Raw genomic sequence first — 24066 nt, forward strand, 5'->3', positions numbered from 1 at the left:
TCATTTAATTTGTAACATCGTTTGGATTTTTTATCCTACATTTCTAATGCAATTTTTAAATAACTGTATTTCCTGCCCCCCAGACAAATCAGCTCTAATTTTATAATGAGAATTTCAGGGTTAGAATATTTTTAAAAAGAATCTAGGCCATATACATTATGTAAGGTTACCATAGTAACAGTTTCTCCGAGGGGAAAACCGACTGTCCGTAGTTTCCACAGAAACCACTCCCTGCTGAGAAGGTGCCTCCAAGGGAAGTGAAAGGAATATAAATGAGAGAGAGAAAAAGACGCGCACAGATGTCATATGACCTCTGCGGCATCCCTGCACTGTTGCAGATCCAACCGAGCGTTTCTGGGTTTGTTTTCAGTTTGTTGTTTTTGACTGCATGAGTGGCACCTTCTCTTGTCATGTAAAGTCTGGCTGCCCTTCCCTGGCGTGGAACTGGTTTTACAGCTGGAGGTACGGCGATGCTCCACCTTGGCAGTGAACTGACCACAGCAGATACTAAAGTCCAGTGCTCTAGGAACCACTGTGCATGGGAGAATTTAAATGGTAAAAGAGAATTTCCCCTCTTTTTTATTAACTTTTTTTTTGCCTGAAAGAAGTCAGCAAAGACAAACAGGTATGGAAATGCTTCCTTCCAGAGAGAAACAGGAGAGAAGGGAAGCTCAACTAATTTGTCAGTAAATGGTTTTGTTCTTTTGGGGTACAAGCATACACTGCTAGGAAAAATGTATTCTGAAAGGAATAAAAAACCCTCAAGTCCTAGGATTTGTTAACCGATAGGGAAAAATGGTGAAATGTCTTTAATGTACTTTAATATCACTGGGGCAAGTATGGATTAACATTTCTGAAATCCTTTTGCTCTTATTTTTTTTCACGAACAGTGTTGATTTGTTTTGGTTTTTTTTCTTCAAAGGCAATAAAACTGTGACATTCATTCAAGGCTTAGTGCAGCCATAACTACAGATTAACGCTCTGGCTACTTCATCCTGTCATCTCTCTGCTGCTTTCTGGGGAAAGCAGGCTGACATGGTTATTAAATCTGGCAGCTGTGTTGTATGCACATGGGAAGCAAGTAGAGCACAGCATATAGAAAATGAGTAGCTTTCAGATAGCAGCCTTCATTTCACTGCTGCAAGACTTGAAAGGCAGCCTAAAAAGCTCTTTCTCTTCTTTGTAATCACCAGTTGCTGGATCAGTGCGCAAATATCACAAATACAGTTGCAAATGTAAGTATTCCTTGCCTGTGTGTTGCTTTCAGATTGCTAATTAAGGTTTCTACCTTAGTCTTCTGCTTGAAAAAGCAGAGAGATGAAAGCTGAAAACATCCTGACAGGGGAAGCTTCTCTGCAGTATTGTTCTGGCTTTCAGTGGAAGAGCTGCTGAGGGAAAGGGATGCTTGAAAGCTTTCCAGAACAAATAGTTTGCAGTTGTGTTTGTTGATTTTGGGGATGTCTGCTTGCTATTTTTTTCTGTGAGGGGAGAAGTCCAGCAAATGCTGGTACTTATAGAGAGATGTTTTTCTGCTTAGATTAGATATACAGCAAGAAAGATACTTCAGCAGGAATAGATAGTTTGTGAGTACATAGAAGAAAAATTTTCCATGGTATTTTTCACCTGGAATCTTTTTTAAAAAAATCCATAAATGCAGACCTGGACTTCTCATTAAGGAACTCAACAGTACCTTATTTTCAGAAGCACAAACAATCATCATAAGGGGCACCAGTAAGTCTGCATCTGACCTGATAAGAACAATGAACATAGCACGGTGAGCAATGCATGTTTTTCACCCATCTCATTCTGTCTGTACATGAAACAATCTTTATCTGCCACAGTGGCATCAAGACAGGATAGTAAGGTGGTTGGGAAGCAGTGGAGCTGAAGGTTTGTCAGTGTTGTGGTGATATTGTAAGGAAGAAAATTGATACTTGTCAGTTTGTTTTTGGTCTCATAGCACTGAAGAAGTAGTATGCTGGTTTTTATTCTCCTTTCTAATTCAAAGCTTCTGTATTGCCATTGTCCTATTGAGTTTATGGCTAATGAATTCTTACTGTGCTGTGCACGGAATCTGCTTCTTGAAAACATCCTGTGATCATGACTAAGTATAAATAGTAGTCAGATAACTACACAAGAAATGCAGGCTGTAGCCCGTTTGTTTCAATTGCTATGTCATGTTTCTTGCTTTATTTACAGTTTTTGTTATTTCCTGGGGACCAGTGGTACTGTCAGTTTTTCATGAGCCATGTGAGAATGCCACTTGCACAGTTAACAGGTGACTGCCATTAAGTGAATAGGGAGAGAATATGTGTGTAGTTTGCTGCAATAGAGGACTAAACATATTCATGGTATAACCCATAATGATGCTGTAACACAGGTATTTGGTGACTGTTGTGTTTATAAGCTGCTTTTGAAATATTTCAGCCTCATCTTAGACATGTATATGTATAAATGCCTGTCTTCACTGTATCAAGTAAAAGCTGATTTTGAAGCTTCCTTTTCCTTCCTCTTGTCTCCTTTTTCCCCTCATAGACATAAATTCATAGCTTCCCTGAAACTTAGTTGTGAAGATGGTCATTTTTAATGACAGCTGCGGAGCTCAGCTTCCCAAGCCTCAGTGGCAGCCAGCCAGCTGCTGAGACAAGTGGTGACCTTTCAGGACAATGTCTCTCACAAAAATGTCAAAATATTAAAATCGCAGACATTAAATGCCATGTGTGTGGAGAAGGGTAGTCATCTGGCAGGCTTTCAGCTGAAGACAGTTAATCCACTGCTTGTTTGGATTATACATTGAAAGCCCCTGCCTAAGTCTCTCAAATACAGAGAAATTATTCATATGTGTCCTGAATAATTTCAGAAGTTCTTCTGGGAAGATTTGGGACATGGATGGAAAATTTCAGAGCTGTTTTATTTAAAATCTACTCAGACATCTTCCTGACAGATATCCTGAAAAGAAGGTTTTGGCCTTTAATTTTGCTCTTTATATCATATGCCAGTTTTGCTCCCAAATCTCTTATGTAGAATGTAAATGGATCCTGATGAAGCTTAAGCAAAGTTCATTGATGTGCACAGGATGCTGAAATTCTGATAGCATGTGCACTGACTTTTTAGGCATATGCTCACTGAATATTAAGCAATCCCCTGCAGTTTTTGGTGCTGCAGCCCTGAGCTGAAATCTCATTTGCTACTACATGCATCAATGCTTTGTAACTTTCTCTGAAGGCACTGAGGTGTGAACGTTCTTGTGCTCACTGGTGTGTCAGATTCTCAGATACCTTTACCCCTGGTAATAGATCAGTGACACTGATAGGGTACCTCATTGGTGTCAGCCCAGCTGCATAAATATTTCTGGGAGGCGTGAAACCTTGGCCTGTAGGAAAGGCAGGCAGAGTGCATGGCTGATCAGGGAACAAACCTGTTCACCTTGTGGTTGACCTCTCTTGGAGAGTAGGAAGGGGAACACCAGTAACTGCACCAGACCAGTCTTGTCCAGCCGGTTTGCAACTGGCCACAGTTCAAGAGAATTTTCAGTATTCTCCTCGCAAAGCACAGGGTGAGCTGCCAACATGGATAACCCCTGCAAAGCATTAAATATTTACATTTAATAGTGCCAAATCCATTGGTACTTACCAAGACACCGAAAAGGAAAATAGTTTTTTCCAGTATTTCTTTCCTTTTTTCCTCCTGTTTCAAGGTAGGAGTTCTATGTCACTCCAAGTTTTTTGTCTTACTACAAGCAAGCAGCTGTTTTAAATTTTGTTTTAGTGTTCTTCCCTTCTATTCATAGAGGAAGTGTTTCCTCCCCCCTCTGCTCTTGAAAACTGGGAACACTGCATTCCATGATCACCTTCTCTCTACTGTAGTATAGGAAAGGCTGTGTATCTGTGTTGGTCTTTTCTTTCCAGTCAGTATTCTGTGATCCCTTCTTTCTCCTAATTCCCTACAAGAAGAATTCTGAGGCAAATGAACTAGGTAAGGACAAATTCCCATAAACATCTTACAGTAGTTAACTCCTCCTTCCCTTCCTTTCTCCTTTCCGTTGTCTTCCAAATTTTACCTGCTTTCACACAAACATTTCTGTTATTTAAGAATTACTAAGATATAAAAATCTGTTAGGAAGAACAACATTATGCTCATCTAGTTGAGGAATAAAAAGGTAGCTAAGGCATCAGTTAATGTAACTTAACATAGCTCAGATACCTAAGCTGAGTTTTGGATTTTGATTTTCAAATGAGAAGCCACATGTAAGCCCAATCTATTTAATCATCTGATAATGTTAAAGGAAAAACTAAATAGGGATGCTGCTGTTTTCTGTGAGCTTTGCTTGAAGAAAGAAATCTGAGAAAAATAACTGCAGCATTGGAAATTTCTTTTAAATCAAATTATACAGGACTTGGTTGTTTCCCAAGAACTGTGCAGTGTCAGATTGATTCAGTGCAGTTCATTAAACATCTGTCAGTATACCTCATATGAAATTCTGACTTTCATCAATGGCATCATTTTATTCTACATTTATATTATAATTATTCTTTGCTATTTCTGCAGCATCTAGGGATACCGGTTTTTGTTACTGAGCTAGGTATTGTACAGAAACAGAAGGCAATCCTTGCCCCCAGACTGCTTACAAGCTCTATTACAAATAAATTAAAACCTTCTTTGCACTCACTTACTACCTTTCTTGTTTGGCTCTTTATCTGCATTCAGAACACTGATGCTGGTACTGTGTTATCCGAACTGGTCTTTAGGATACCAGAATTTGTTTAGACATAGGCTTGAAATTGCATGTAATTAAAATTAGGGAATGACATACACTTACTGTGACCTTTTTTTAAAGCTGTCATACTGGTTCACTTAAAATATCTCCCTTAGGCTGTTAGTATTTAGGTATTAAGTTAATGAATGATATTAATTGAAATTAACTCAACTGACCAAAACATGGCTATAATTACAAAATATTTCTGGACCACCAACGAAGATTTTCCTTAAAATTAAGATGCTATTGCCAATTACTAAGTTAATAAGATTAATGATAAACTTAATTACCAAGGTAATAATATTCATTATTATGTTTAATGAAGTATGTTTACTTTTGATTATTTACAGAATCTAAATTTCAATGTTGATTATTCACATGAAATAGCAGCAGCATGACACATGACCATCACACACTAATTGACTCATGGATGATGTACTGTGATTTGAGGTGGACAGTGAGGTTCACAATAGGGGTGAGATGAGAGTCTCACAGATGAGAATCTTCATTTGCATTTTCTGTAAGACCAATTCTCCCCATCATTCTGCTCCTTATCCATCTTACAAGTAGATTTCAGGAGCAGGCGCACATCTGTTAACATCACCTGTTCTACTACCTTTTGTTTGAATGATATGGTGTAAGGTAGTTTTTATACTCAAAAAAAACAGTAGTTTTTATACTCAAAAAATAGGACTAAACTGCCATCTGAAATCAGTCAGGACAACTCTGTAGTTCACAAAGCCCCATTAAAACACACTATTTCATGCTGAAGGTATTTTATGTGTTCAATTTGTACACTCTTCAGATCATCTTTCACAAAGCAAGGCTGTAGCATGTGAATACAAGCTGTAACTTAACTGAGTAATGTAATCAACATATCTGAGCCCAAAGGCAAATTTATTCTTTCTGGAAATGCGTATCACATAAACCACTATGATTTCTAAGAGACATTTTTATTTTGAGGTGACAAACCTAGTTGTATATGCAGGAATCAAAAATCTGAAGGATCCCAGAGGGCCAAATCGCAGGCCTCAGAAAAGATATTCTACTTTGAATTTCCTAGGATTTTTATATTTCATTTTGAAGTTATAATTTGTGATATCTCTTTTTACACTGACACCACACTTTAGTGACATATTAAAAATGAAATTTAAATTTATTCTGACAGTGTCACTGTTGTTCCTTCCATAAAGCAGTTGAAAGGATCTACACAAATGCAAGCTAACAAACATGAAGGGATATTTTACTCCTCAAGTTTGAAAGATTATTTGCAAGCATGCAATTAATCATAAATCCAGCTTGATCTGGATGGATAAAATAGTAGTATTTCAATCTGGTTAGTATTTTAAAAGGATTTTGCAGAAATCATTAGGCTAGGAATATTAAGATGGGTACCTCTTTTCTCATGAGACAATAATGTGATTCCCAAAGGGATAAACTAGAAGGTCAAAGACAAAACAGTTTATCCCCAGGAATGGTATGGATTACTGTTAACAGCATTCTGAAATCCTCTCCTGTCATTCATTTATTTCAAAGCATTCCTAAAAGTAATGACCTAATTTTAAAGATAGTAAATCAGAAATAACCAAATCACTAAAGCCTGTTTGTCTTTTTGAAACATGGGTTGTCTTAATTTAAAGGCTTCAGTACTTTTGAGTCTCCTTTACCTATCTAGAGGAGCAATTGAAAATTTTTTTTTTCTGTTTTTTGCTATTCTATTTCCCCCCCACTCTTCAATTCAGTGGGAATTGAAAGGCCTTTTTTAGGAAAGCAGAGAGTTTGCAGACTGATCTTGAGCTACCTCTGTTGAATACTTTGTAATCAACCAGCTTCTGTTGTTATTTGGAAGTAGGTTCACTGAAATAAGTGATTTTAGCAGAATGCAGGGTAGATCCTGCTGGATGTCATGTCTACATTTCTGAAAGAGGAAGTTGACATCAACTCCCTTGGCATTCTGAGTGTTGCCTTACTGACGTACCTGAAATCCATAGGTTGCCATGGCTTTCTTACAGTATGTGTGGCCCTCAGATTTGTAATTAGTCAGTAGTAATTGCTATGTAAAAGTCAGGGTAATTGCTATGTAAAAGCAAAGCAATGAGGCTGAAAATTGATTAAAGAATTAGATAACTAACAGCCAAATTATTTTAGTATGTTTGGAGTTCCCAGGACAATATACTTACTAACCTTTTAGGATGGTCAAGATATAGCCATCCTAAAAGTGAATGCAACTCATACTGCATATTCCCAGGGCAAAATTTTACCCCAAATGGGCTTCCAGCCATCAGTGTCCCTACTAGGTGGATTGGCCAAAGTACTCTTTTTCTCTATGAAATTAATAGTGTATGCTTTAAAATGAGAAATCGAGAATTTGTTCGGCTTTTGTTTTTGAGAACATGTTGAGAGTAAGCATAGTGAAGCTTGTAACATAGATGCCATTGTATAATGCTTATAATAACATGCTATGACATCAGAGGCCTTCTAGGAATCAATAATTATTGATGAGGAAATAAGTAATTATTTTCACTGTAATTATCAGGAGACACGTGATGATTTGCTTTGGTTCTGACCTTGATTGTTGATGCACTGAAATCATATTTGCAGTTAATTACTTCTTTTCCAGAAATGTTCATAGCTTGTTCAGCATCAGAGAGTGTACGTAGGGGAGGACCACCATGTAAAATACTTCTGTTTTTTGGGAAGTGTGAGTTTGTCCTTTTGGGGAAACAAAAGGCCTCACCATTGGCTTACAGTAATGCTTTTTAAAATGGTTCTGTGCTTGAAATGGTTTCTGAAAGGTTTTTCTTTGCTTTATTCTTGAAGATGTGAGGGCAGATAGACACATCTGAGTGCAAGTGCTATGGAGAGCGGAAAGCAAAAAACTCTTTTTGATGTTCCTTCATGCTCAGCCAGCTAACTCTAGGAGAAACCAGAGCTGATGTTATGATTTATGGAGCTGGGAAAAAATAGCTTAGATCCTTGAGCGCAGAGACCCCACACTACTCTGATCCTATCATATAGAAAGCATTTTCCTGTAAAAATTCTTCCCCTCTGTCACTGAGGAAAGTTTGAGTGTTGTCAGAGCAACAAGTGGTACAACATCACTATGTCATCTGGGATTCTGATGAACTATCTAAATAAAGGTGTTAATACAGTGTCTTTAAAAAGAGATCCCTTCAGCTGATTGCTTTTATCAGATATGGGGATTAAAAGCAAGTATAGGGCTGCCTGTCACTGTCAGGGCAATTCCCTAGGCCAGTGGGTCACTGTCTCTTCACAGGACTCTTTGTCAATGGATATGTGTACATACCATAGTCCATAGCACTTTGTTTATCTGATTCAGAACAGATGCTCAAATCACACAACTTCCATGAAGGAGGAATTGACAAAGAGTGCAGCTGGGGTGAGGATGGTACAAGAAACTCCATCCATCATTCTCCAAGAGGCACAATGAATGGCTTAATTGTTACTGCTAACAATTGTTGGCCATTTTTATTTGCTATAGCCAAAGTATGATCCCACTAAGAGCCAGCTTGGGGAAATACAGTGACAGGGCAGTCTCTTTGTTCTGTTCACTTGGCATCATTCACTGAATAGATTCCACTGGCTTTATCTGGACCAAGACCTTCTACTATTGCTCACCTGCAAAGCATGCTGCTTGACCATAGTGAGGTCTTGAGCTGGCTACCATAGTTGAAATTAGGAAGGAACAGTGAGGAAATAGTACAGTATGCAATAAAACCAGCAGTATTTCATACTGGGGAGTTTCTGTAAGACAGTATGTCTTCTGAGAATGCTGCCCATGGGAATACTTCTCCTCCTACCAGAGTTCCCTTCAGTGCCTTGTGAATTTAGTCTTTCATTGAAGTGGATTGGATGTATGTGGTTTAATATCTTCCTCTATTGCAAGGTTTGTATTTAAGAGATGCTACACAGGCACTAGGAAAGGACAGAAAGCAGGCTGCCTGTATCACCAAAAAATTCATCTCCCAAGTGAGTATGCATTGGGTCACAGTGAGGTTAATGTGCATATTCATGTGATGTTAAAAAAATCATTGTCTGGGTTAAAGCCTCTCCCTATTGTTTAGTATCCTACTGAAAAGCTGAGGATTTTTGTAGTTCTCAAATAAAGACACCTGAATTTTTGTCACAAAAAGTGACCTGATTTTTCTTAATCTGGTTCTCAGAAACAACTCAATTATTTTGGCTGATTTTTTTTTTTTTAATGAGGCAAACATCTAGCATGAAAAAATTCATGCTAGACAGTAAAGGCTGTTAGTCTCTTAAAAGCTGAAATAGGGTCACTTAATGGAGAAATATAAAATTACCATGTTTATAGATTATAGTATTAAAATGCGCAATCAACAAAAAATTCTGCTCTGGGCAAGCATCATGGTATTCAGTACCTCTGTGTATCAAGGAAGTTCCTAAGTATAGCTGTAACAAGACTTCTTAGAAAAATGCCCCAAATGGTAATTTATTCTGTTAAGGATGATATTTAATATCTCTGTGGGCTCTTCCCCTTCTCAAAAGTGACATTGGAACTTATTGTGGAGTCTGAAATTTCTGTAGAGGAGGAAAGAAGGGAAAGGAAAAAAGACTGGACCATCTTCAGTTGAAATGCTGCTGAGAAGGTTTAACTTTTTTCTCATTCACAAGTTAAACAGATTTTTGAGACTGCAGAATATTTTCTTTTTAGAATGCATGTGACCTGTATTGTAGACACTAGTGTTCTTGAATCCTCTGGAATATCAAGGGGTTTTAGACGTCATCATATCTATGGATGCCAGTGGGATGAATTCAAGATAAGATTCCTTTCTGGCTGACTTGTATTTTTTTATGTCTTTGACCTGACCTTAAAAGGACCAAGAAATATAGCTTTAAAATAACTGCATGAATCTGAGCAATTGCTGAATTTTAGCAATTACAATGCAATAATCATTGCCTCCTTCTGTGAGGTCTCTTTCAGCTTGAGCTTGAGTCGGAAAGCAACCAAGAGCAAACAAATCCTTTCAATGCAAGAAGCCTCCTTTAAATGTGCCATGTTGCTGACCTTGACAAGCAGGCAGAAAAGCATGAGTGAATGCACACAAAGTTTCAAGGCCTGCTGTTCATCCAGACCCTGGGTACTGTGCAGTATTACCTCACACAGATTTTGTTCCTTGCATGCAAAATAGAATCACAGTGTGTGAGCTATAATTTAATCCATGTTGTAGCCCGGGTCAGCACAAAGGCCCGGGTGGAGCACTGTGTTGAAGTTGGGCAGCTCTGGCTGTTTTAACAGAATCAGGGGATCCTTGCTCAAGGAATGAGGCAGAATAGAGCAATAAGAAGAATACATGCTGGAGGAAGTGGCACTTTTTTTTTTCCATAAAAAGCTCTGTTAAATAGGAAAAAAAACCCAGACTGACTTGGAACTGATTTCATAATACTAAAAAAATACCATAGTGATGCTGGATGCAGGTTATAGAAATTATAATTTAATTTCATGCTACATATCTTCAGGAAACCCTTACTAATTTGGGTAGCATTGGCATTGCTTTTGCATATACATTTTTATTTATTTACTTGAGCTAGAATATACAATATCTCCAAGCTTCTTTGCTGGCTAGGTAATATTTCAGAAGACTTTCTTCTCCCCAGTTAACATTTGCAAGTAATGTATCTAGAATGTTTTGTTTTCAATTAAAAAATTATGTATTTTGGTTGATTTTATACTCATATTGTATACTCATAATAATAAATAATTAAATTATATGTCCTTTATACTTTCATATTAACTAAAAGCATGTTCTTATGTAGATTTCTCCCTGTAATTTACAGTTGCTATATAAACATACAATCTCATATAAATACTTTCTTATGGAGAATTTGTTTTAAATACGTGTAGAACTCATACAAAAATATGTATTTCTGAAGAGTTTTAGAATTCCATTAATTCCATTTCTTTTCAAATCAGTGAGCAGATATTGACCAGAGCTCCATCCTTTCAGTATGCATTAGTTTTGTAGGTTTGCATGAATTTTGTTGACCATACAGAAATTTTTTTGGTAGATGCTATCACTCTGAAGTGAGCCATTTGTCTATGGACTTCTTTGTTGTTGTTCTTACCTTTAATTAGAATCTTTGTATGCTCAGTCTGCTGATGTTGTCTGTTATCCATTCTTACCCAGGTTCTTATATGTGTGATTGACTGAAGAATTATTCTAGGATTATTTGACCCCCAGTTCCATTTTGTTAGGCTACTGTAAAATAGCACGGCATAATTAAATCCAGACGTGGGTGTGGTTTGGTTCTGATTACATGACAGGTTTAGCCTTTTTGCTGCTTGGATCAAGGGGACTTTTATCTTTTAATTGAGTTCTCCTGCATGGCTGAGGTTTGTAGTATCTTTAATATTAAGGTCTTCTTTTCCTCTCCTGCTGCTCTGAATACCTTTATAACAGAGCTTTGCTTGAGAACTAATATGTCCCTGTTTTTTGGGGGGGATAGGTTGTCACAAGGAACTTGACTTGAGAGCGCCTGGAATTCATTAAAATTCCTCTTACTCGCCTGTTATACGAGAGTACTGAAAACTTGGCCTGTTGTGTTTGCTTGCAGGCTTATATAGGACACACCACCTTCTCTTTGGATTTCTGTGTCCAAATGAATGATTCTGACCTTTGTTGTGCCTCTGCAGTTTCAAGCAGTTAAATTATTTCAGTGTTTCCACCTGCTTGGTAGTAACTGACACGCTTTGTCTAGGCTTGCTGGGTAGAAAAGGGAAATAGAAGTAAGTTGGGTATAGCAGTTTTTTGGTACCCCACTCACTCTTATTCAGCAAGAAGGCATAAAATGCATCAGTAGTGTCATACAAGGAGAGGTAAACTCCTGATCCACACTGGGAGAGGGGAGGGACAAGTCACATCTGCACCATTGGGCACAGACCACTCTGGCCATTATTCAGGGGGTGTGTATGTGTGAAGGGAGTTAATTCCTTTTAGTTCCTGAATAAATCCGTGGCTGACCTCATTGATGTGACAGTGAAATCAGCAGGAGTTCTCATATGCTTGACAGAAAGGCATGTATTAAAGAGCTTTCTTTGAACCAAGGTCACTGCATCGCTAATCTGAACATTTTTCCTGTGATGGGCAAATCCCTCTTGGTCTCTGAGCATCCTTTGCTCTAGTTGATGCAGGAATTTGGTTCTGTGCCAAAGAAACAAGTGGAATATTTACTGCTGAGTTCACAATGAATAGGGTTTCTTATGGGAGCAGGAACCATAGCTATCTTGAAGGCAGTCTTCTAATTAATGCTGTCTGTTTGTTGTATAACAGCAAGGTCTTCACAAAAGAGTTCTTTTGGAAATTTCCCTTGGGTTCTTCTGTCTAAGCAAGAACACAGCCCACAGAGGGGTGAGAAACTGGAGAGGCGATATTTTTCTTGTGACAAAGGCCATACATAATAAGGAATTTGTCAGTTCCAAAAATACCACTGGAAATGTTTATACTGTTATATAGGAAAGCATTCCTTGGAGACGAGTTTTCTTTAATTTGAAATTAGGATGGATATGTGTGCTGCTGGGTCTGTGGCTCTTTTTTGGCTCTTTGTCAGCATACCTGACACTCTGAACACATGGATCTGCTCCAAAGCCAAAGCATCTGTCCTTCTGAAATATTATTTTGGACTCTAAACCTAATCAAAGGGATGTTTCAGCATGATTTGCAAAACCCTTCTAGAAGTGCATGAATGGCCCCATAACAACAGTGGAATTTAAATGTTGAGTCTAGATTAATTCACAGAATTTAACTGAGAAATGCCTGCAGTATAGTATAGCAAGGCTTAAGGTAGCTTATAGCCAGCTTGAATATATAAGCCAGTTATGGCAGCATGGTGCCCAAGACAGGCTAATTTGCTTTGCTTCTTGACTGAGTTTTCTCCTGCTTTACCAGCATGTACATTAGACAGATATTTCAGATGTAGCTTTGATACTTCTTGCTACCTTGCTGTCACAGATCCGTCTATAAAAACCTTAAGGCTCAAAAACTCTGACTGCCCAAATTCCAGGTGAGATGAGAACTGAGGCCATTGGTCTGCAAATAAGGTAGAGCACAACTGAATGGGAAATGAAGGGCATGTGCAAAGAGTAGTTTGCACTTGAAAGGCCTCCTCTGAACTCTGTGACAATTGAGGCCTGTGAAACATCTCTCACCAGGAAATGGGACACAAAGAAGCTAGGGAGAAAACTTGCTTAGATGGACTTTAAACTTGTAGGTTTACTGTGCTCTACAGTGTCAAAGTTAATCTTTACCCACAGTGCATGCATTTTTGGAGGTACATCTCCTTTTATTAGTGCGTTTGTGTTGTGTTTTGAATGAGTGACCTTTGAGGTGGTAGGAAATTTTTAAAAATGCTTATCTTGCCAAAGTAGTTATCCTGTTTATTTGCTTTCGAAGGATATATTTCTTAAGTCAGTAGTGAAAATAACAAGTTTGTATGTCTGAAATGTCTTCAGTGAGAGCCTCAAAGAACTGTAAATGTAGGCACACAGAACTTCTGTGAAATAGGTAAGACATGCTATTACCACATACAAGGGGATATAAAAAAATGAAATCACTGGTGCAGATCTAACTAGAACACCAGTGATAATCATGACAGCTGTTGATGTACATCAGCTGTATAACCTTAGTTTCTTTCCACACAGCTCCTGATGCTAGAATTGTACTTTTAGTTACAGTTACTCTGCTGCTTTTCCACTCCTGTTAAGCAGAGAAGAGGTTTCTTGGTTCAGTGTGGTGTTATTTACACTATTAAGTTGCTGCAGGTATCTCTGTTTGATCTGATCCTTGGTGTGGCATTACTGATGAGGTTGAAGGAACTATTCTGTCTTGAAGACAGGCAGATTCTGGATGGAAAGTTGGCACATTAGGGGGAGATTCCAGCAGTCATTCAGCAGCACAGGAAGGAGTCCAGCAGTCATTCAGCAGCACATGGCTCCCTTTCTGTGTAGGGAGCCATGAAAAGAGGCGCTGACAGCAGTTGTTTCACTTAGTCTATTTGGAGCATAGGGATAGATCCTGTAGTCTTTGTGGCTTCCAGGGGTTAGCCACATCCCCAGAGTCTCTTCTGGCATTTGCTACACCTCAGGAGGCACTACCAAAGGGTTAAATCATTCCACAGTGTGTCACTTGCTCTCTAATTAGGAAGTGGTCCAAGAGCTTAAAGTTCAAAATGCACATGGTCTGAACTGCGACTAAACCCAAGTTCCCACTGACTGCAGATTCATATGTTAGTGTGGTGCATCTGGGCATGATCTCTTCCCCTTCCCATTTCTGCCTTTTGCTTTCCTTTTTAACAGGAAAGAGACATTTCAGCTACACAGTTTCACTTCTTTTGTCACTATCTGAAGTCTTCCATTACTTGAGCTGGTGTGTTTTCTGGGAATAACTTGTAACCCCCTTTATAACTGAAAGCAGGCCAGTAAAACATGACAAAAACCTCACTCCATTCTGCAGCATCTGTGGCTTCAGCTGGAGAATCAGGGCAGGTCTCCTCCCAGCAGCAATGTAGACACAAACTGGACAGCCTGAGCCTCAGGGGGCCTGAGGTTCCTTGTTGGCCCCAAAGGGAGATGCAAAGAACAGACAAAATAGCATCCAGCTGAGCTTGTTTTGAGAAGAAAGGGCAGAGTGAGGGTGGGCTGAGGCCACAAAATAGTAAAAATACCCCAGTTTTGGAAAGCAAACAATAAATAATAGGAGCCAGATGCATGGATGGTAAAATGAAAGGGACAGAATCAAAATGTCACCCATGGAGGCTGCAGCTGAGGGAGTGGGAAAAGTTCTGCTGAATCATATCATAGAATCATAGAATATGCTGAGCTGGAAGGAACTCATCAGCTTTTGGGATCTTGTGTTTAAAAATGGTGTGGGTTTGGGGGTCATGGTTTTAAGTTTCATCCCAGGATAGATGGTAGCTTCTTGGGGATGACAGCCATCTTTTGCATATGAAAAAAAAGATGGTGATTCTGGTCTCCACCTTTTGCCCTCTCTATCTAAAACATGTTTACTGTTTCCCTCCACTGGCGCTTCAGGTGCTTAACATGGCAGGGATATTGAGTCAGATCATTAACCTGTCTGAAAGACATATCCAGCAAGACAAATTTGGGCTGTGAGCTTTCACACTGTTCTTGTAACACGTGTGAGAGAGATACAGGCCTGTGCAACTGGGAATGGTAGTCAAGAGAGAGGGATAACCTTTTTGATAGAAGTAAATTATTAAATCAGCTTGGCCATCACTATTAGCTGGTGCTGGGTCAGTATTGTTGGCAGTGCTGATAACACTTTTCCTGTGTCATGCCAGGCTTAAGGACAAAGAGGCAGCTTCATCCTTGCCATAATGCTATGATTGAAGTCACAGAGTTGTACCCAGGGTGACTTTGTCTAAAGTGTGCCTTTTCAACAAAGTCCACTAAATCAGCTCATTCTTGCTCTTTCTTTTGTTTCTTTATTTGTGGCTACACTGAATTAGCATCTTAAATAAATTTCCATGGGAATCAGAGATGCAATAGCTAGCTTGCTTTCTCTTGTGCATCTACAAACAGTCTTTTCATAGCAGTCTTTTCACAATCTCATGTACAGTGTTTGGGCACTTGATCCATATCCATCAAGGGCTTTTCATGCCTATCGTGTTCCATAAAAAAATCTAACAGTGTAAGGTGCAGTAACATGCAGTATATAGTTGATGGTAGAAGATTTGTAGCACATATATTTTATATACTCTGATGAAACATCTCTCTTTCTGGAGTGACTTTTCACCTACTCTCACTCTGATACATTATTTTTATATTTTGTGACATGTAGATTGTAGAAGAGAAAGAAAAGTAGGTAATTTGATTTGATGAAGCAGGGCATTCTCTGCATAGAAGAAAAGGTAAGAAAAGAGAGCTTTGTAAGTAAGAGAGAAAGCTGAAAAGCCAGGCTTTGTGATGAAGAGAGATGTGGGAGTGGATCAGTAAGAAAGAAGAAATACTGAAAAGGCCTTGAAGCTCAGAACATGAAAGCATGTCTTTCATGGAGGTGCAGGCAATGTGGCTGTGGTATGGAACAAAAGATTACCTCAGTTGCTGAATTTTTTGTGGAAAGCAATGCAGGTGCATTGAGAATAAGGTCTAGGCTCCATAATCAAAATAATTAAAGTAATCATATACTGTGATCACATGGTGGACCTGGGCAGAGATTTACAGGTTAAAAATACTGGAAAAGAGCTCTGGTAGAATAATGGTATTGGTGTGGATAGCACAGACTGAGTAAGAAATCCGGGCAAAAGTAGAGGCAATGTATGTTATGTCCCTGGGTGGCAGCTGATGGAGCTGTGCAATTGTGTCAGAATCTGAGATGTCATTGAAGAACGTGTCTAGTATGTCTCACTGTGAAGAAAGAAAAACTTGCAAACGTGACCTGAGCACAATGCGATGCAGTGCTTTGTGCCAGAACTCTCGTGCAGCCTGTCAGCAGAAGCCAGAGAGCTTCGATAGGATACCTCGCCTGTCTGAACGAGGTGCTAACTCCAGCATCTGCTTCTGCAGCGAGTTCAGCTCCTTTAGCAAAGCAGAGAGGGAGAGAAACGACTTGTGCCAAGACTACACGGAATGTAGTGTGATTGCACTGCTTTAATTTGATCCCAGAAAAAGGATCTTAAAATTAAAAGCTGTCAGGGCATTTAATATAATATGCCTAAAACACAGGGTGAAATACAGGACTGGAGAAAAGCATAAAGCTAAAAAATACAAATGGATGCTTGTACATCACTGGCATGAATCAGTGGTACAGGAGCCTGCACAAGCAAATAGTAAAAGCTGGATGGAATATAACAAGAAGTAGGGTGCCTTTGGGAGTGTGAGAGAGGGAGGAGTAGATGCTGAGAGAAGAATTAATCAGAAAAGTCTGAGAAAAAACAGTGAAAGCCAAAAAGATGGCATGGTTTTTGAGGAGGATAGCAAAAAAGAGCTCAAAGAGCCTGAGGCTTGAAGCACAAAGCATGATATTTATGCAGGGAGTTATTATAGAACACTTACTGAGACAGATTTTGGTGGCAGACAGGCCTCACAGCCAAACTAGAGGCATAAGAAAGTAGGACAGAGCTGGGATGAAATGGGATCAGCAGCTGTAAGGAGGGTATTCAATTAACTAGGAACAATTCAATTCAAACAACAAAGGGAGAGAGGAACCTGGGCAGACAGGTGGGAACATAGATGACTCAGGCAAGATCAGAAGGAGCTTATATTTCAGGGAGTATTTACTCCATGCAATGCCTCTTTTGTCTCTGTGTTAAGATTAGTAAACTGACTGAGAAGCATTTGCTTCTATGCCACCTGCCTTTCTTGAATGATGGGGGGACAGACAAGAAGGGCACAGTGTGGTGCTGAAGAGAAGGGAGACATAACGCCTCCCCTTTTGACAGCAATAATTTGCTAGATCAATTTGGTTGTCTCACAGAACCTTACTGTAAGGTGCCTCTGTTTTGACTCTGCTCTTTCTGGGAGATCAGGACCCAAAGAACAAGCAGTTAAGATGGAAGTGAAGAGAAGCAATCATAGGAGGATCAATAAAGGTTGGGGGGTCAGGTCAAGAAGGTCAGGGTAAGACATTTGTGACAGAGAAGTGAGAAGTGCCACTGTCAGCAAATAAAGCAGATAAAGCATGTTAGGAAGGATGAGAATAAGAAAAAGGATGGAGAGAATTAAAATTAGAGACTTTGCAAGTGAAACTTCTATACAGTGAGTATGAACTAAATTTAATTTAGAGGTCTTTTGTTTGCTTGTATGTTTGATTGACCTGAAAGAAACTGTGCCTTGGAGATGCCTGTGGGCTCCCTAGAAGTGTTTGTATGAATACACAGCAAATATGTGCTTTTCCCGAAGTGATCTATTGATTTTTGTTTTTCCTTCTACCTTAAGCATTTTAATGCCTAGCAGTAAACCGTCAAGCCTTAGCCCTTCCCAGTCAGTCCCTCTTGTTCCCCTGCTTAAGAATGAAACTCAATATCTTGAACACCCAGAATGCGAAGAAGGAGCTAATCATTGGCTCGCATTGTGGCTGGCAGGGCAGGCCCGCCTCTTTGGCTTGTGCTGACAAGCTGTTTATGTTTGTGCACGGCCACCCTTTAACTCAGCCGCCCGATGGCCCTAATGGGACCAACTGTCTGAATGCTGCAGGGAGCTAAATCTTCTCATCAGAGGCACAGTGAATTTCAGCCTCTGATTCTCCCGCCTGGACTCTATGGAACATTAGTAAGTAGCCTTCTGTCTTGTTGTGGCTTTTCTCGTAAGACTAAGGGCATGCTTTAGCAAGGCAGGTAGGTGCTGTCATTCAGAGAGGCAGCTATTAAAGCATTTTCCTCTGTCTGAAGTAAAAGAGCAGCTACTTTGTATGCAGTGTCATGACTGCAAGGACCACACGATTTCAATGCCAAATGAGACCTTCCTGGAAGACAAAAGGGAAGAAGTTAATAAGGACATAATCCATTTAAACTTACTAAGTTGTTGAGGTTTTTTATATATACACACACACACACACACGCACATATATGTATACACACACAAATTTATCTGCATCTGGTTCTTATTTTTAGATGCATTTACAGTATTTGATCATCCAGTCTCACTTTAAATGGCAGCAATTTTTGCAAGGTCATGAGTAGTGTGGTTTGGAAAAGTGTGAAATGGCTGGAAATGAGATACTATAAAATGAATGCTTCCCAAAATGCTGATAGGTGCTGTCATGTTTGAAGATATATACCTAGCAGTAGAAAAAGAAAGTCATGGTCAGAGATTTCAGTCCTCTTTGTTTACTGGGAATTGTTATTGGGAATTGTTCACAGCTCCACAGAGCAAAAGATTGTAGAGATGTAATGAGCATGACTTCTTGCATATTTAGTATACCCTTTCTAATTTTCAGAATTTGAACTCAAATATTGCCTTTTTGGGCAGTATTCTTCAACTTACACACTGCATATATTTATGGACTTTTTAGACTTTCTCTTTTACCATTTACACCAGCAAAGAAAGTCTTAATGTCTATGTCAGAGCTGGCCACCATGCAGAATCTCAGAAGTAGTCTGCTGCTGAAGTTTAGGCAAGTCTGTGTGTAGGTTTCATGTGATAACTGGGGCTCAGGCTGTGAGTTCAAGATACCTGAGGGGGAGAAAGGTGCCTGTCATTGTAAATAAGCATGTTCATTATTCCTCTATTTAAAATCACAGGAAAGTAAGTTGCAATCAGATCTTCATTAGCTTTGACTCATGCCAAAAAAAAATTAAAAGCAAATCCAAAACAAAGCCTGATGCCATGTTCCTTTCAGCTTGTTTAGCTTGCTCCCTGTGGATGTACACAGTAGGGGAATACTCTGGGGGCTGTGCCTTTGTCTCTGCTGTGCTGCTTGTGTTTTGGGGCAGTGCACAGCTTCCACAGACAGCCCTGGTGCAGCCTGGAAACTTTTGGCTCAACAATCCTACTCACCTATAGGATCTCAGTGATTGCATCATTCAATGAGCTGTGGATTGCAGAGTGCCACTCAAGCAATATTATGTTTAGGAAACAGTGGCTAAGAGGTGGACAGAAACTTTCTAATAACACAGATCAAATTATAGGCAGCTGTTGTACTTAGTACATTTAGGTGGGTCTTGATGCTGATGGTTGTTCAGCTCTGAGTCTGAGCCTTCTCTACAGCACTACAGTGCATGTGTGGTAGTGTATGAATTAAAGCTAATTACTGCAATAAGCTGCTTCTGTGCCAGGCTGTGAATATAAGCCAGGGTGTTTCAGTCAGTTGTACTAAGCAGCAGATAGATACTAAGCCTTGGTTAGTAAAGATGGTTTTTGTCTATAGATTAAGAAAGCAGGATCTCAGGACTTAAATGAAAGCCATGAGATACATCACACACCTAGGAATTGTTGCTGTGCCCTTGCAGTACATAGTTAGGAGGAATCAATATGCTCACCACATTGTCTGTCTCTTGACTAAAGAAAGAAATCCCTTGTGCATCACAATCTCAGCACATGGCTGGCTCTGAAGGGGCAGACTGTGCCTGTTTGATTTGCATGGGGGTAAACAGGCAGAAAATTAAAATTGATTTTTTTTTTTTCTTCCCAGAGAGATAATTTTGAAGATGTATTTACAGGGCTTGCTAAAACAAGGTGCTGAATCAACATCCTTCATAAAAGAACTGCTCTGAACTGAATAAGCTATAATTGCACTTTTTGATTCTGAGCTAGTAGGCAGTTTGTGAAAACAGAGTTATTTACTAATACTCATTAACAAAGCTTTCAGATGGCCTGGCAAGCAGAGAAGCATATCATGCTTAATCTACAAAAGGAGATAAAATCTGCAAGGAAGCTGGAAATAGAACTGCTTACTGTTGCTCATTTTCTTCCTCTGGTTCTGTAGGTGCATTTGCCAGCAATTTCCTGTGGCTGAGTATTTGGTCTGCAGGCACACTTGTAATATAGCTATTGTTCAATTGTTCAGAACTTAATGAAAGGTATTCATTTGGGGTTGACTGAAACCCTGACTTCTTACCAGTATTTCCCAAATATACTCATGGTAACCAGATTATTAGATCCACTGTATTTCCCCTACACTGCCCTTGGGAATGTCAGACCAGCTCCCAAAATGGATCAATATCTTGGGCAGGAACAACTCTCTAAATTACTAAGGATTTTGAGTTATTGGAGCTCTAATTCATGACACTGGGCATTTGAATTTTTAGTGAAAACAGAAGGGTTTAAGGGTACTTTTTGCCTCAGGGTTTATTATTAGTAGGTGCTCTGCTAATATGTCTTATATGCTTGACACACATCAATTAAGGTTATGATAAGGAACAGCCTCTGAGTGAAATATTGTATGTCTCCCTCCCATCAGCTCTTTGAGTCTGACCAGGAAACTGAACTGTCAGGTAACAGGAAAAAGTCTGAGGGTCTGAAAGAAGCAATGGCAGCCTTCTGTCAGGTTTGGATAGATTTCCTTGTAAAATCACTTGCTATCAGAACTCAGGTCTCCATAGGGGTAAAGGCTGAAATTTGCCTCCTCAGCCTCCTAGCGTAAGTTGTCTTCTCTCTTAAATCTGAACCCTCTGACTAATATCCTCAGATTTTACCTATGCCTATAAAAGCTTTTGAAATCTTTCAGTGTGGCCTTTTTTTTTCCCTAGATCCCTTTTGCTAGGTATTAGATGCTAGGTAAGGGATGTTGTTGCCACTAAAGTGGAACATACTGGTTGGTTCTGAAAAAATGAAAAACTCTAAGCATGCAGCCTTTTCTATTACAAAAGCAGCAGGGCTGTAGTACCCAGATCTCACTCATGCATTAGGAGCAGAGGATCTTCCTCTAATGTGTGCATTTTAATTTGATGGTGTTACGTGGAGAAGTTACCTGCTCTTAGGAAAGAAAAGGATTGCTAGGCAAGTTATATGTGCAAAATTCACACCAGGAGAATAGAGGGAGTCTCTCAGCCAGGTATTTGCCACAGATCTCATTCTGTAGGATGGCCTGCCTGAAATATAATGGAAAATTTGGGTCAAGACAGAAAAAAGGGATTAGTTCCTACCTTCTTTGCCTGTGACAGAGAGTGAATGGCAGTGAAAGGCTGTGCTGCCTTTAAATCATCAGTATCTACCAGTTTCCACTGGTTCCTTTGACTCATCTCCCTCCTGTCTGACGTATCTGGCCTCTGTGCTAGCCAGCAATGCTGAAAGAAGCAACCTTCAGTGGCATTCCAGCACTTGCACTGGCTAAGCTCTGCTCTCATGCTGGGAAGATGTTTCCTTGGACTCCATTGGCAAGCCCTAAACTTTCTTCTTACTGGAATTATTGGCTTACAGAACAAGCTCTCTGCATTGCTGCTTTGCTTTGATAGTGTGTAAAAGGCACATTTGTGCAAACTACCTTCTTTTAGGGTACATACAGGATTGGTATATTAATTGTAGCCTCCAGATGGCTCATTTCTCTCTCTAGCTCACCTCTCTCTGGCCCAGAAAGCAAATTGTATCCCTGTATGTGCTCAAGTAGGCAGGAAATATAATAGATGCCATGGTTTCTTCTACCATGAAGAAGCTTTTAAGTATTTCAGTTTCCTTCTTTCAGCCTGTGGTTTGTAGCATAAAATGTTCCTAATTAAGAGGGTAGCTTGCTGTGTTCTTCTTCGTTGCTTCTGTCTAAAGAAATTATCACGGCTGTCATCAGCCTTTTCCTCTTATCACGGCTCGTTCACAGCATGTGAAACTGAGAAGCATTGTATCCGTTAAAATTCAAGGAGTGCACTGCAGTTTCTCTCACTAAATGAAATCATACTGTGGCTTGTTTTCTTCTTGACATCTTTCATCTTATGCAGCATCTTCAGTTGACACTTTACCTAATGCTCCCTAATGTAATCCCTTAATGTACAGTCAAAAGTTAACGTTTTTTGTACTGATATCCTGGCATGGAATTCTGCAAATCTTATTCTGGCAAAACTCTTGCTGAAGGTGATAGAGAGGCCGGTTACTTAAAGCCTGAAATGGGACTGTGAGAATTACATTCTTTTCCCATATGTGTGATTTAATTTCTGTTTCTGACTGGGATGTTTAACTTTAGCATGATACCTTTGGCCTTCTTTTCAATTAGTTTTTGAATGTGTAAGAGCAAGCTGATAAGTATTTGATGAGGTTAATGTCAACTCCAGCATTGCAGTGACTGAACCTTCAGCACTTTTCAGACATTGCCTTCTTGAGACCATCTGTCTGAAGAAATGTCTCCTCCTCTCTATTTTCCCTGTAATTTTCTCCTGATTCCCATTCTTCTCTTTCACTTTGAAATCTATGCTTAACACTCATATACAGCTTGGGATTCAGAGCTACAGCAAAACATTTCCTTGGATCATACTGGCTATAGAAAATGTTACACTGTCACACTCCAATACATAGATGGAAAAATGTGTGCCGGGGCTGATGTGGCTCTGGCTGCAAAAGAGGGGATGCAGGAGTGGGAAGAGGTATTCATGTGGATGGAGCAGGGACAGCATCTTTTATATGCATGCAGGTATGTAGATAAGGGTAGTTTCAGTAGAGAAAGTCTTGTTCCCTACCTGCCCCAAAGCTCTGCTCAGCTTCAAGCCTGTCAGCCTTTCACTCTGGCTTGTAGTGTCTTCTGGCCCCTCATCCTTAGTCCAAGTCTCCAGCTCATGCCTGTGTAGGGAGGGCACGTAGCTTTTCCCTGTCATCTGTGCCCCTTGCCTCACTCACAAAATTCACAGACTCATCACATTTCTGCCACAACTCTTTTCCTATCCTAGAGGCACCTTTTTTCCTGGCCTCCCATGTCCCATCCTCCTGAACCTCTGTGCTCCATGCCATTTAAGATGCTTGCTCTCCCTGCCTCTCAGCCCTTAAGAGCTTCCCCAGAGCTCTTTGCTCCTGCTGTATTCTCTTCCTACTCTCTGTCTTTCTCACTACAGCCCAGTGTTTGCTGTCTGAGAGACAGGGGGCTCTTTGTTCTTCCCTGGAGTCTCAGGTTCTTCAGTGCAAAGGTCTCAACATGCTTTCTTTTTTCTCTTTATTGTACTTGAAGGCAGGAAAGTAGGACAGGTCCAGGGTGAACCAGGCACATACTGGGTTTTGTGTGCTGTAAAGGGAGATAGCTCCAGGCAGGCAAGAGAAAGACTAAGCCAAGAAATATATAAGCATGGGGGTTTTTTAGAAAATACAGCCTTTTCTATTTTTCTTGGCAAACAAAGTGTCCAGTGTTCAACAAATATCTTGTGAACCAACTTCAGGCCCAGAACTGCTTTTGAGCTGTTTGCTGTGATTCTTCATGTGCTCATTTCTTTGTGTTACCAGTCACATGGTAACATTTCTGATTCTTGGATGAATGATGTTTTCAAACAAAAAGAGGGATTTGGACACATTACTTTTGGTTCAGAACTTTTCATGAATGCAGACATATGAAAATGTTTTACATCAGTGTTTCCAGGATACTTGCTTTTGAAAAAAGTTTATATGAATGGAAGTTTGTGAAAAACAGTAATACTGAGACAGTACAATTTTACAGGAGCCAGGGCTCATGGTTAATTTCTCAGAGTAGCAAACTATGATTCAGAGCAGTGCAGAGCAGAAGTGTGAGCTGGGCACAAACTGAGTGTATGCCCATATTTAAGGGATGTGATTGCCACAAAAGTGTGACTGAAGACCATGAAGGAGGACTACAGTCAGGAGGAGCATGGGGCTTACCTGCTGTTCACATGGTGTATTTTTATAAGAAGCTTGAGCATTTGGTTGCAGTTGTCTTTCTTCCCCTGCTCCA

The 24066-nt window shown here is 39.8% G+C and overlaps 1 protein-coding gene across 15 annotated transcripts in view; it reads left to right on the plus strand.

The window, feature by feature from the left end:
* Positions 1 to 207: 207 nt before the first annotated feature.
* TRIM2 (tripartite motif containing 2) overlaps positions 208 to 24066 on the plus strand; it is an 87660-nt gene continuing 63801 nt past the window's right edge. For 4 of the 15 annotated variants that reach the window (XM_071431893.1, XM_071431894.1, XM_071431892.1 and 1 more), the window contains exon 1: positions 226 to 555. The gene's annotated coding sequence lies outside the window, so the exon portion shown is untranslated. Of the gene's footprint in view, positions 556 to 1217; positions 1236 to 1389; positions 1775 to 18003; positions 18024 to 24066 lie in introns of those variants that run through there. The other 11 variants (XM_071431899.1, XM_071431900.1, XM_071431902.1 and 8 more) reach the window with 7 other exon arrangements.

Source organism: Agelaius tricolor, unplaced genomic scaffold (genome assembly GCF_023055355.1).
Source record: "Agelaius tricolor isolate 1412-34295 unplaced genomic scaffold, bAgeTri1.0.p SCAF_8, whole genome shotgun sequence".
NCBI lineage: Eukaryota > Metazoa > Chordata > Aves > Passeriformes > Icteridae > Agelaius > Agelaius tricolor.